Source organism: Myotis myotis, unplaced genomic scaffold, assembly GCF_014108235.1.
Source record: "Myotis myotis isolate mMyoMyo1 unplaced genomic scaffold, mMyoMyo1.p scaffold_m19_p_4, whole genome shotgun sequence".
In the NCBI taxonomy this organism is placed as follows: Eukaryota; Metazoa; Chordata; class Mammalia; order Chiroptera; family Vespertilionidae; genus Myotis; species Myotis myotis.
Genome location: NW_023416346.1, coordinates 92,876,660 through 92,891,757, shown reverse-complemented (window position 1 = coordinate 92,891,757; position 15,098 = coordinate 92,876,660).

Genomic DNA, 15,098 nt, shown 5'->3' with positions numbered 1-15,098 from the left:
AGAACTGATATGCTTAGTTTGCCAACAGGGAATCTCAAATGACTCCTGGATTTTTGGCTTCAGCAATAGGTTAGTGCCATTTAGTGAGACAGGAGAGACTGGAAGAAAATCATAGAATGTTGGAGCTAGGACCCCGCCCCGCCCCCCTGTAGTGCATGGAAAAACTGAAGATCAGAAATGGTAATTGGCCTGCCTGTGGCCAACCAGTAAATTAGGGTCAGAGACATTTAATCCCATTTTCACACTAATCCAGAAACTTCCATGTTCAATAACCCTTCACTTAATGTGGCCAGTAATTCTTATAGTGCCAGGGAGGAGTAATAGAAACTTTACCAAAGATTCCCTTAGTAGATGGGAATTGTGGATGATTAGCATATAATTTGTATCTGCCTATCTGAATTGTGCTAGGTGTTTTCAAACAATGTTTCAGCTGTGATTCTTGCTTTTTATGGCTTTGTGTCAATGAACTTTCTAGCTCTTCTATCCTTCCACATCTATCCAATATCACTGACCTAGATACTCCATTGCCAAGTTCTGGGGATAGAGAAGAGCTGGCAGAGTAGAAGAGCCCACCCCAAGTGTGTAAACCCTATTGTGAAAACTCTATTATAAAAGTAGCCTAGTGTATACCTATTGAATTTTCTTAGTAAACATTCACCAGCTTCCTCCAGCCCGTAAGGGAGGAGAACACACACTGACTGCTGAGCCCAAGACCTTGGATTAAAATCCCAGCACTGACACTGCCTCCCTGTCTATCTTTGGGAAAGTCCCTTCCCCTACTAAACCTCAGATTTCTCATCTGAAATTATAGGATGGACTCCCTATTATCTCCTGGAACTTAAAATATCAGCAGAGGTTACTTGCTTTAAAACACCTTTTTCTAAGCCAAACAAGATTGAACCTAGGGCTCTCTCTGGTTTGTATTCCTGTGTCATCCATCTCCCCAAGCCCCAGTAGATTTGTGTCGTTAAACCCATCTGCCCTTGTCTTTTCTTATTTATCCTCTTCTAAAGGATGCATTCAATTTCTCATTTCCTTGAACTTTCTCCTTATATGCTGGTTCCCACAGCACTTGCATTCTGACCAGGAGAGGTGAAATCATGTGAAAAAACTGTTTTTGTGGTATTTATTCCTTAAATAATTGTTTTCAGGTTTTGTACATCTGTATGATTCAGCTTCCATAAATAGGCAGGCGAAGGAAGCAGGAGAGCTGTGTTGAGGAACTGATTGGCTGCACCATTAACCAGCCAAACCCTGAAGAAACTGGGTCTCAGTTCCTTTTTCTCTGCATCTTCTCCAGCCCTTGTAGTTTGTTGATTTGTTGATGATAGCCATTCTGACAGGTGTGAGATGGGACCTCATTGTTGTTTTGATTTGCATCTCTCAGATGATTAGTGACTTTGAGCATGTTTTCATATGTCTCTTGGCTTTCTGTATGTCCTCTTTCAAAAAGTGTCTATTTAGGTGCTTTGCCCATTTTTTGATTGGATTGTTTATCTTCCTTTTGTTAAGTTGTATGAGTTCCTTGTAAATTTTGGAGCTTAAACCTTTATCAGAGATAACATTGGTAAATACGTTCTCCCATGCGGTGGGCTTTCTTGTTATTTTGTTGATGGTTTCTTTTGCTATGCAGAAGCTTTTTATTTTGATGTAGTCCATTTGTTTATTTTCTCCTTAGTTTCCATCGCCCTAGGAGCTGTATCGGTGGAGATATTGCTGTGACAAATGTCTGCTATTTTGGGGCCTATGGCTTCTTCTAAGATTTTTATGGTTTCCCATCTTACGTTTAAGTCTTTTATCCATTTTGAGTTTATTTTTGTGTATGGTGTAAGTTGGTTGTCTAGTTTCATTTTTTTAAGTATTTGTCCAATTTTCCCAACACCATTTATTGAAGAGACTGTCTCGACTCCATTGTATGCTCTTGCCTCCTTTGTCAAATGAATACCACATGATCTCACTCATTTGTGGAATATAAAGAACATTATAAACTGATTAACAAAAATAGATACAGAGGCAAAGAAGCATTGAAAAGACTGTCAAACTACAGTGGGAAGGCTGGGGAGGGTTGTGGGGGGGGTGGTAAAGAGATCAACCAAAGGACTTGTATGCATGCATATAAGTATAACCAATGGACGTAAGACACTGGGTGGGGGGGTGAGGACATGTGCCGATGGGGGACGGGCGGGGGAGGGGAGGCCTTGGGGAGGTCAATAAGGAAAAAAAGTAGACATATGTACTACTATTTGTAATCCTTTAAACAATAACATAAAATTAAAAAATCAAAACATAATCAAAAATTGGATAGGGCAACATATGATGTGATGGTTGGAGCCATTGTCTCCCCTGAATCCAGAGCAAAAACAACTTTAATTATATTAGAGGTTTAAAGGAATAATAACTTGTAAAGTCATGGTGACAGATAACCCCAAAGGAAAATATGGACAGATCGAACTATATAAAGATTGAAACTGTACAATGAAAAGTGACATTCATAAAATAAAAATGAAAACAGACTGGAAAAATATAAGTAATTCTCATGACTTGAGATTTTCTTACCCAGGGTTTGTTGCATTATAAACAGTGGACCAAATCTTAAGTCAAAAGAATAAATTTTATTGAATGTAATATCAGGCATCAGCAATGAATTGAGAGATGAGTAGAAAGGCAAATGTCCCTTCCATGAGCCTTCCAAATCTCATTGTAGTGTACAGGGTGGGGCAAAAATAGGTTTACAGTTGTTTGGATTGAAAATAATACAGTAATTAACAAATAATAACACAAGAATAAACTCTGTTTCATGTAGTCAGAACTGTAAACTTACTTTTGCCCCACTCTGCAGACTCCATATAATTGCCCAGCTTGACTGCTCCAGACTGGCAATATGCAGAGTGGTAAGGCACCCAGACTCTGCAGTCAGGCTACCTGGGTTCATAGCTGGGCTCCAGTTCTTTTAGCTGTTTCACTCACATACAAATCACTTCCATTCTCTGAGTTTTAATGTTTTCATGTTCAATATGGGGAAGATATTAATTATAACTATTAAGGTTGCAATAAAAATTAAATTTAATATTTATAACAGGCTTAAAACCAGTTTTAGTTGCTGGCATAGTAAGAACTACAAAAATAGTATTTACTATTATTATTATTAAGATGGATATTCTTCAATAAACTTTCTTATTACTTCCTTTTTCCACCGCTGGCAGCCTAATTACCCCACGAGGCAGGTTCCCATTATCCTCATATCCTAAGAATTGATAGGGAAAATTGTGCCTATCTGCCTAAAATAAAAATATCAGATAATTGTAAGGTAATAATTCTGTCATGAAATTGAAGATACAAACATTTAAAACTCTGACATCATTTAAAAATAGGAAAATTATACTTCCAGTCCCATAAATGTCCACGTTGATTGCATGGTCTGCTATTCATAATAATCAAATAGTGTCAGACACGTTCTACATATAGCATATTAGAACATAAAATATATCTCAACTATCATAAATTAAATAAAAATTAACATACCAGTTCTACTCAACACTATTCAAACATTTAATTAAAATAGTTTTGTCCCTCTTAAAGTTTACATAAGCTTTTTGAGAAAGGATTTTGGTTTCTTCCCGGGGGGTGGGGGGAATTCAAAGGATAAAGGAATTCAAGAAATGATTTCTTCCTGATCCATAATTTAATACATGCTTCTTGAATAACCTCTCTATTTTGAATGTTGTTCTAGGGGCTGGAGGTCCAGAGAAATAAGAACAGTTCTGGCTTTCAGAAAGTTCATAGCCTAATTGGAGATGAGCTAGTGTTATAATGTACCCCGCGAATCACAGAAGGACGCCTCAAGAAGTCGAATTAAAGAGTCACATTTATTGCAATCCGGGACTATGAGGGGGCATTCCCAAATCTCATAGCGATAAGATGGTGGCAAAACCAGACTTATATAGGCAAAAATTACAAAGGTATTGATTATATCCCAGGGTTTGGAATGAGGCACCTGGCTCACAAAAAAGCAGATTACAGAAGCAGAATTAAGCATGTTAATTACAGTTTTGGGTCTCGGGGTCACTGAATTGACAGAAATACATTATCTAGAGCTCTTGGGTAACCTGGGTTAAATTTAGGCATGTTATCTAAATTACAGTTTTGGGTCTCCGGATCACTGAGACCAAACATATTATCTAGAGCCCTCAGGTCTCCCGACCACTGAGTTGTCAGGACAATTTAGAGTAATTGTGCTGTCCTGTTTCCCAGGTACAGAAGAATGTGCTCTCTAAGACCAGTATGATAACAATCAATGGGATAGTCATTCAATCTAATGGGATGATTTATACAATTCAAAAAATCAAAGTAACTTTTCTATTGTTAAGCCAAACAGCAGGGTTAGAGTTAAACTACAGTTTCTACCTGATGGTTGCTACCATACTTCACTAGTAAATTAAAAAAAAAAAAAGAAATATATTGTGAACTGTGTTAAAATGCCAGGGTGAATACCATGTTCTGGGATCACATAGAAAGAACTAAGGAACTCCAAATAGGAGCATCAGGAAGGGTTTCCCAGACACGTATTACCAGACCTGAGTCTGTTGCAAGTACCATTGGAAAGCTTGAATTAAATCAGGTTTCCTGTGGCAGGCAAAGGCATGCAAATTCTTAAAGCCTATGATCCTCCAACATCTTAAATAAAGACTAACCCAACCTTTCTCCTTTTGACCCTCTTACTTCCTTGTTCTATTTAGCGCTACAAAGGTTAGTGAATATCAGTGGTGGAAACAGGCCTTTCAGAAGTCAGGCAGATCAATGATTTTCAAACTGAGTTTGACAGAGGCCTAAAATTTCAGAGTGAATGGGAGCCACTCCCATTCCTGCTTAAACAATAGTTCCAATGGTATCATTTTTACATTTCAGGTTCTCATGAAAGAGATTTGTCAACATAATGCTTTGTTGCCTAAATTTTATCTGAAAACTAGTAATTTAATTCTACCTTTCTTTATTTAGGACAGAGAAACTGAGGATCAATGCAAGCAGGACTTGGCAGAAGACTAAAGAAATGTAACAAGGAAATGAGTGCCATTAAGACAAAGATGCTTAACCTTTATATTTGTCAACAACAACTTTGCCATGGTGTCTTTGTAGTCTATAAATTGTCCAGTCTGAAGCTGGAAGCCCTATCATATTTGAAAGCATGGCCTAGTTAGAAGTAGAGGCTACAGGGGGTAGAATCTAAAGGCAAACATTCCCCTGATTTCTCTGCTATCAAATATTCACATTGGAGTTAGGTGACTGCTTAGAGAAGACTGGGGCCCAGATAGAAGGCTGCACTAGGTACATTAACAGACAAGCTACAAATGAGAGAATCAATTGGGGTGTGACATGAATTAACATGAATATCCCAAGAGCTAGGAGATACAGAGAAAGTGGGCGCCATGGGAGTCCATGTTTGGAAGAAGAGAGCAGGCAGCTGGCTCCAAGATGGTTTGTCTGTACAGAAAAGTGTTCAGGGCACCAGACTGCAGTTAGTCTCTGAAATGGAAGCAATGGAGGAAGGTAGATGGACTGTCCAGTGAGATAAAAAAAAGTTTTCTGTTTTAGAGGACTTGGTGACCCAGGCAGCAAATCAAGGCATAGGGAACAAGGCAGGTGCCTAATAATCAGTATAAATATATTTCTCTCTTTTTTGTGTCCAGTGTGGCTAGAGAGCAGTCTGGTTCCTGAGTAGGGGTAGCTAGGGGTAGAGAAAATGAAAGAAAGAGACAGACACAGAGATAGAAGGAAAAACCTGGGTCCAGGTAGGACAGCTGTCCTCTGATGGAAAGACAGTGACCCAGAGCCATTAGAGCACGTTTATTTTATACAGAAAAATACCAGGAAGTTTTACTAAAGACCAAGACAAAGGAGATTATGTACATTCTTGTGACTTCTTTGTAATCATCACTTCTGGGTGGACCCAGATAATCCTGTTTATTCCTGGTGCTTGGCTGGATTTAGATAATGAAACCCACACCCTGGCACCTGAGCTGAAGGTCAGGTTGACAACACACCTACCTCTGGCAGGGTATATTTCCAGGACATGGCTCTTCCAGACACCGCTGTATTCAGATGACAATCAGCTCAGGGGCCTTTTCCAGGTGTTCTCTACAAATCAGAACTGGGACAAAATGTCATTTCTCCCCAATTGATATATAGATTTAAAGCAATTTATATCAAAATTCAGAAAGATTTTTGGTAGCTAGAGACAAGATAATTCTAAACTTGAAATGGAAAGGCAAAGGAATTGGAATAGTTAAACATAAATTAGAAGAGAAGAATAAATTGGGAAGAATCACTGTAACCTATTTCAACCTTATTAGTTAGCTACAGTAATCAAGAGTGTGTGGTATGGTGGTGGTGGGGGAGGGGGGTTGACACATGGATCAATGCAATAGAATAGAAAGCCTGGAAATACAGCCACACAAATCTGCCTAACTGATTTTTGGTAAAGGGGCAAAAGCAATTCAATGTAGGAAGTATGGTCTTTTCAATAAATGATGCTGGAGTAAGTAGATATCCATTGGCAAAGAAAATTAATCTTGACTTACGCATCATTATCTTATGCAAAAGTTATCTTAAAATTGATAATAAGTTTAAATATAAAATATAAAACTATTCAAATTTTATAGAAAAAGCTAAAGAAAATCTTCAGGATCAAGTAACTCTTAGATGAACATCAAAGGCATAATCCATAAAAGGAGAAATTGATAAATTGGTCTTTATCAAAATTTAAAATGTTTGCTCTGTGAAAGAAGATGAAAAGGTAAGATACAGCTGTGATAAAAGTTTTGAAAGCCCCATGTTTAACAAAGTACTATTATCTAGAATACATAAAGAACCCTCAAAATTCTAAATTTATTAGTTCAAATCCCATTGTACAGATAAGGAATCTAAGGTGCAAATAGGTCAAATAAATTTACACAAGGACACTTACTAAATGGCAAAGCCAGGATCCTGCTCATATTTATTTTCATGTTCCTAAGGCAAGAGAAAAAAATAAAAGTCATTCAGATATGGAAGGATAACATAAAACTGTCACTTTTTGTGGATGACATGATTCTAAATATAGAAAATTCAAAAGACTCAACCAAAAAACAATTAGAAACAATAAGCAAATGCAGTCAAGTTGCAGGATATAAAACCAATGTACAAAATTCCATTGTCTTCCTGTATAGTAACAGCAAAACTTGAGAAAAAGAAATGAAAAAAACAAAACAAAATAAAACCAATTCCTATTGCAACCAAAAGAATAAAGTACATGGGAATAAACTTAACAAAGAATGTGAAAACCTATATACTAAAAATTCCAAAGCATTATTATAAGAGATTGACAAAGATATAACAAGATGGAAAAATATCCCATGCTCATGGACTAGAAAAATCAACATAGTTTAAATGGTCATATTACCCAAAGCAATATATATATCCTATCTAATAAAAGAGAAACATGGTAATTAGCATATGACCGCTACCCTTCCCATTGGCTAATCAGGGCGATATGCAAATTAACTGCCAGCCAAGATGGCAGCCACCAGCCACCAGCCAGGCAGCTGGAAGCGAACATGAGGCTTGCTTGCTTCAGTGACGGAGAACTCCAACGTTCCCCGCCTGCCTGCCGCTGCCGGCCTCTGAGCTGCAACTCTAAGCAACTATGTTACAAATACAGAAGCTAAACAAAACCCCAGAAACCTGCTTTAGTCACCGGGCTTCAGCCAGCAGGATCGCAACATTGTTTCAAATACAGAAGGTAAACAAAGGCCAGAAACCTGCTTTCAGCAGCGGAGGCCTAAGAGCTGGAGCCTCAGAGCTAAAGCTGGCCCAGAATAAATAAAAAAAAGAAAAAAAGGAGCGGTTGGGAGCTTCAGTCACCCTCCAGCCTGAAAACAGCCCTCAGCCACTCACCCAGACTGGCCAGGCACCCCAGTGGGGACCCCCACCCTGATCCAGGACACCCTTCAGGGCAAATCAGCCAGCCCCCAACCGTGCACCAGGCCTCTATCCTATATAGTAAAAGGGTAATATGCCTCCCAGCACCGGGATCAGTGTGACAGGGGGCAGCACCCAAACCCCCTGACCGCCCTGACTTTGAGGATATTATGCTAAGTGAAATAAATTCATCAGAAAAATCTAAGAACCATATGATCTCACTCATATGTGAGACATAAAACTGAAACTCTTGAACACAAACAGCAGTGTGATGGTTGCCAGAGGGAAGGGGGTTGGGGGGAAAGAGGGTCCTAATATATGGTGACAGGAGAAGATTTGACTTTGGTTGGTGGACACACAGTGCAATATACAGATCTGATAACATAGAAACCCACACAAGAAACCTATATGTTAATGTTGGCCAATGTCACCCCAATACATTTAATTTAAAAAGAAAAATTATCCTGAATAACCAACTGAAGACTAAATTGAGAGAAGCTTTAAAACCAAGGACTTACAGGAGGCACATCAAGACTGGTAGGAAATGCAGAGACACAGAGGGCTGGCTAGTCTCCTGTGGGCAGCAGCTGAAGTTTTGGAGGGATATCTTAGCTCTGGAGGTTTCCCCACTGAGAAATCTGGGGTCTAAACTCCAAGCCAGGTTCCCCAGCCTAGAGCACCAGAACGGAGAAAGATGCTCACATAGCATCTGACTGAAAAGCAGCAGTGTCTCTGCCTGCCAGAGAGAGATGGCTAGAGACACAAGCACCCATTTAAAGGGCCAATGCACAAAATTTTATTCTCAGCCACTCAACCTGGGCTCTGGCAATGGAAGGCAGAGCAAACTAGAGTCACGGGAGGAGAATCTGGGGTTGGTGGCTCTGGGTAGAGAGCTGAAGGGTCAGCTGCCAGGATCCCTGTGTTGAGTCATTCCCCCACACTACAGAGGCCATCTTACTCCTGCAGAGCATTCCCCTTCATGAGGCATCAGCCTGCGGGGAAGTAATAGCCCCACCCACTAGAAACCCTGTTGTCCTACCATGTGGAGCTTATGACTGTGTATGTTTGTTCCCCCACGTCCCGCATGGTTCAGGGTTCAGGATCTGGAAGAGGAGCCACACACAAATCAAAGAGAAGAGACAAGAGATAATTTGGAAATATTGGGGGGCCAGATGGGCAAGTCCAACTCAAGGAGAAAGACTTCCACTGGTGCCCAGGCCTCGCCAGCCTTTTATTCAACTTTGGTTAGGCATAAAACCCTTAGTCAGGCAGGTAATTGCAGTAACAGACAGTCTATCTTAAAGGTCAGTAAATATTAGGAGGATTTACTCTGAGACTATTTGATCAAGAAATAGCTTGAGCCCCCATTGTCAGGACTAGACAATCGGTGCATAACTCAGGCCCTTGCCATGGGTTCAAGGGTCACCAGCATTCCGGGATCCTTGTTTGCACTTCTCTGCTAGTGAAGACAATGGGCGGCCTCCTGCATATGACCAGCTGAGGAGCACAGCCAGTGGCTCTTTCAGTGACTAAGCCTAATAGTCAGCCTACAGACAGAGGCAGATCTGTGGATACTTTGAGACTTACAGTTACCCATCCACAGACCCAGTGCATAAAAGCCAGCCTTAGTGAACAACTTAGTGTGCACCCAGGCCCAGCAGAGGATACAGTCAGTTAATAACAAGGGAGCTCCTATAAGGCTGTCAGCTGATTTCTCAACAGAAACAGTACAGGCCAAAAGGGAATGGCAAGAAATATTCAAAGCAATGAAAAACAAGGCTATCATTCAAAATTAAAGGTAAAATCAAGAGCCTCCCGGACAAAAAGACTTGATAAAGGAGTTTATAACCACCAAAGCAGCATCACAAAATATGTTAAAGGGACTACTGTAAGAAAAAGAAGAAATAGAGAGAGGATAAGATAGGCATAAATAATAGAAAGGGAAATAAGTAAGTACCTATCAATAATAACCTTAAATGTAAGTGGATTAAATGCTCCAATAAAAAACATAGGATAGCTGAATGGATAAGAAAACATGACCCATATATATGCTATCTATAAGAGACCCACCTCAGAACAAAAACTCATTCAGGATGAAAGGAAAGGGAAGGGGGAAATTTCCATGTAAATGGAAACCAAAAAAAGCTGGGGTTGCAATACTTATATATGACAAAATAGACTTCAAAACAAAGGCCATAAAAGAGACAAAGAAGGTCACTACATAATACTAAAGGGATCTATCAAATGAGAAAATATAACCTTAGTAAATATATATATACACACACATACACACACACTCACACACACAGAATGTAGGAGCACCGAAATAAAAACTTATAAAAACTCCTGGAAAACTTTAAGGGAGAGATCAACACCAATAAAGTCATAGTAGTGGATTTTAACACCCCACTGACTTCACTGGATAGATCTTCCAGACAAAAAATCAACAAGAAAAGATTAATCTTAAACCTCACACTAGATCAGTTCGACTTAATTGGTATTTACAGAACATTTTGTCACAAAGATACAGAATATACATTCTTCTCAAGTGCACATGGAACTCTCTCAAAGATAGGCCACATATTAGGACACAAAATAAGTCTTTACAAGTTCAAGAAGACTAAAATCATATTAAGAATATTTTTTATCACAGTGGCATGAAACTAGAAATCAGCTCTCATAAAAACACTCAAAAACATTAAAACACATGGAGGCTAACTAGCATGTTATTAAACAATGAATAGGTTACCAATGAGGCCAAGGAAGAAATAAAAAATAACTTCCTGTAAACAAATAAAACTGAACACACAACAAACCAAAATCTATGGGACAGAGTGAAGGCAGTTCTGAGAGGGAAGTTCATAGCATTACAGGCCTAACTCAAGAAACAAGAAAAATTCTACATAAACAGTTTAACCATACAACTTAAAGAACTAGAAAAAGAACAACCCACAATAAGTAGAATGAAGAAAATCAGAAAGATCAGAGTGGAAATAAGTGGCATAGAGACAAAAAAAAAAAAAAAATTCAATGAAACTGAGAGATTTGGTTCTTTGAAAAGAAAACAAGATTGATGAATATTTAGCCAGACTCACCACGAAACAAAAGAAGGGGACCAAAATAAATTAAATCAGAAATGAAAAAAGGAGATGTAACAACTAGCATCAATAAAAAACAAAGGATTGTAAGAAAATACTATGAACAACTATATGACAAAAAATTTGACAACCAATGGCCAAATTCCTACAAACACATAATATTCTAAAACTCAAACAGGAAGAATCAGAAAACTTGAAAAGACCAATAAGAACTAATTAAATTGAAGAAGTATTCAAAAAACCCCAGCAAACAAAATTCCTCAACTGGACGGCTATATAGGCAAGGTGTACCAAACATTCAAAAAAGAACTAATACCTATCCTCCTCAAACTATTCCAAAATAATTTAAGACAAAGACTTCCAAGCTCTTTCCATGAGACCAGCATTACCTTAATTTCAAAGACAGATAAAAGGCACTACAAATAAAAAAAAAATTACAGGCCAATATCACTGATGAACATAGATGGTAAAATCCTTAACAAAATATTAGCAAATCAGACCAGCAATACATTAAAATGATCAAACACCATGACCAAGTGGGATTTATTCTGGGGATGCAAGGCTGGTATAATATTCAGAAATCAATAAATGTGATACATCACACAGACAAACTGAAGGATAAAATTCACATGATCATATCAATAGATGCAGAAAATGCATTTGACAAAATTCAGTACCCATTTTTGGTAAAAACTCAGTAAGGTGGGAATAGAGGGATCATAACTCAACACAATGAAGGCCATATGTGACAAACCTACAGCCAACATCATACTTAATGGGCAAAAAGTAAAAGCATTTCTCTTAACATCAGGAACAAAACAGGGATGTCCACTTTCTCTACTCTTATTCAACATAGTATTGGAAGCCCTAGCCACAGCGGTCCAACAAGAAGAAAGCATGAAATGTATCCATATTGGAAAGGAGGAAGTGAAATTGTCATTATTCCAGAAGACATGATATTGTATGTAGAAAACCCTAAAGATTCTACAAAAAAAAAACCCCAAAAAAACAAAAGAAAACAACAACTAGATTTAATAAATGAATCCAGCAAAGCAGCAGGATACAAAAATAACCTCCAGAAATCGATGTCATTTTTATTTGCCAATAATGAACTCTCAGAAAGAGAAACTAAATAAATAAATAAATAAATAAATAAATAAATAAATAAATAAATAAATAAATTCCCATTGGAAGATGATGGCCGACAGGACAGCAGGGAGAGAGAGTGTGTGACAGAGTAAAGAAGCGAGAGGAGGGTATGTGGAAATGCGTGGTGTGTGCGTGGGTGAGTGAGGGACAGATAGATATCTCAGGAGTACCAGGGACTGGCAGATTGGGCTCACCTGGACGGGAAGCCCTTGTTACCGCCGCGAGCACCCCCACGCGGGATGGGCTTTGGCGCGGAAAGCACGCCATCTTGTAGAGGGGAGCAAAGAAGGCCAGGAGTGCTGCCCCATCAACATCTGGACTGACCTCAGGCACCACCCCGAGACCTGGGCAGGGAGCCTTTTGCCAGCCATAACCCGCGTGAAACCACCACCATGCCCCTTCAGTGAGGGACGCGGTACCGCGACGTGGGTCCCAGACGTCTTCAGTGGAAGTGCATCAGACAGACTTCCAGAGCTGAGCCTCCTAGCCGGAGCCAAAACCCAGCGTCCCAGGATCCCATGCTTCAGGTCCTCTTGCTGTGGGTGCAAGCTACGGCTCCCCCACTCTCCGCTCCATCACTGATACCAATACAGAACCTCAACCTGGTGTGTCCTACACCCCTGCCCAGAGGGAACCGTAGCCAGGTGAGCACCCCACCCCTGACTGACTGAGCACGCTCTGCTGCCAGCTTAGACAGAGCCCTTCCAGGGCGAGGGCCCAGCCCCTTGTGCAAACTGAGCGCACTCCACCACCAGCTTTGGGTTCTACTTCCAACTCAGGCAGAGCTCTCACAGAGCAGAGCGAGTGCCCAGCCCCTTACACAGAGCTCACTCTGCCACCAGCCCAGGCAGAACTCTCACAGGACAAAGGCCCCGCTCCTTGCGCAGACTGAGCACGCTGGGCCACCAGCCTTGCTCTCCTCCACCAACCTAGGCAAAGCCTGCTAAGGGCAAATGCCCTGCTTCTGGCACAGCCTGAGTGCGCTCTGCCACCAGCTTTGCCCTCAGCTTCCAGCTTAGGCAGAGCCCTTGCAGGGCGAGCATCCCACCTCTGGCACAGACTGAGCGCAGCCAGCCACCAGCATAGGAAGAGCCCTCACAGGGCAAGTACCCAGCCCCCGGCACAGACTGAGCCTGTTCCCCAGTAGACAGAGCCCTCAAGGGCGAGTGCCCCGCACCCCAACAAAGACAGAGCGGCTCCACCACCACCACAAACAGACCCTTTGTCTGGGGCACACCCCACTCTGGCACATACAGAGCTGCAGCCCAGTGTGTGCAACACATCTGGCTGAGAAAGAACCTTGAGCTGGTGGGTGCTCTGCCACCAGCACAGATAGAGCTGTCACCTGGCGCACACCCTATCTACAGCAAGGTCAGAGCTGCTGGTGCAACTTGATGTGCCAAATCACAGGTCAAAGGTCCACACTGCAAGTGCACTGCCAGAGGGACCTAGGGTACCATCCTGCCTTAGGGGCTGGAGGAGCACAGCCAACTGCATGCCAGAAGGCTCTGGGCTCTCACAGAGAGTCGCACACTAGGGGTACTGTGCACCCGCCTCCACCAACCCCAAGAAACAGATAATTGAGGAGGTAGAACTGTGAGAGAAGGGGGTACAACTCAGAGCAGAGTACAAAAAGGGTGTTAAACTCAAGGCAGAACCAGCCCCCAGGGCTAGCAAGTCCACGACCAACTTCTACCATACACAAAAATAAACTCAAAATGGATAAATGACTTAAACGTAAGATGGAAAACTATAAAAATCTTAGAGGAATCCACAGGCAGCAAAATCTCAGACATATGCCGAAGCAATTTCTTCACCGATACAGCTCCTAGGGTGATGGAAACCAAAGAGAAAATAAACAAATAGGACTACATCAAAATAAAAAGCTTCTACACAGCAAAAGAAACCATCAACAAAACAACAAGAAAGCCCCCTGCATGGGAGAACATATTTGCCAATGATATCTCCGATAAGGGTTTAATCTCCAACATTTATAGGGAACTCATACAACTTAACGAAAGGAAGATAAACAACCCAATCAAAAAATGGGCAGAGGACCTAATAGACACTTTTTGAAAGAGGATATACATAAGGCTGAGAGACATATGAAAACATGCTCAAAGTCACTAATCATCTGAGAGATGCAAATCAAAATGACAATGCGGTACCACCTCACACCTGTCAGAATGGCTATCATCAACAAATAAATGACATGTTGGCGAGGATGTGGATAAAAGGGAACCCTCGTTCACTGCTGGTGGGAATGCAAAGTGGTGCAGCCACTGTGGAGAACAGTATGGAGTTTCCTCAAAAAGCTAAAAATGGAACTTCCATTTGACCCAGTGATCCCACTTCTAGGAATATATCCCAAGAAACCAGAAACACCAATCAGAAAGGATATATGCCTCCCTATGTTCATAGCAGCACAATTTACAATAGCTAAGATTTGGAATCAGCCTAAGTGCCCATCAGCAGATGAATGGATTAAAAAATTTTGGCACACCTACAAAATGGAATACTATGCAGCTGTAAAAAGGAAGGAACTCCTACCATTTGCAGTAGCATGGATGGAGCTGGAGAGCATTATGCTAAGTGAAATAAGTCAGTCAGAGAAAGATAAATATCACATGCTCTCACTCATTTGTGGATTATAGTGAACAATGTAAACTGATGAACAAAAACAAATGTAGAGACAGAGAAGCATCAATCAGATGCTCAAAACTCAGAGGGAAAGCAGGGGAGGGTAGGGGTGAGGGGGAAAAAATCAACCAAAGGACTTGTACACTAATATAAGCATAAGTGATGGATGTGGACAACAGGGGGGTGAGGGTGAGGAGAGGATTGGGGGGATGAGAGGACATTGGGGGCATAAGGACACATTTGCAATACCTTATTCAA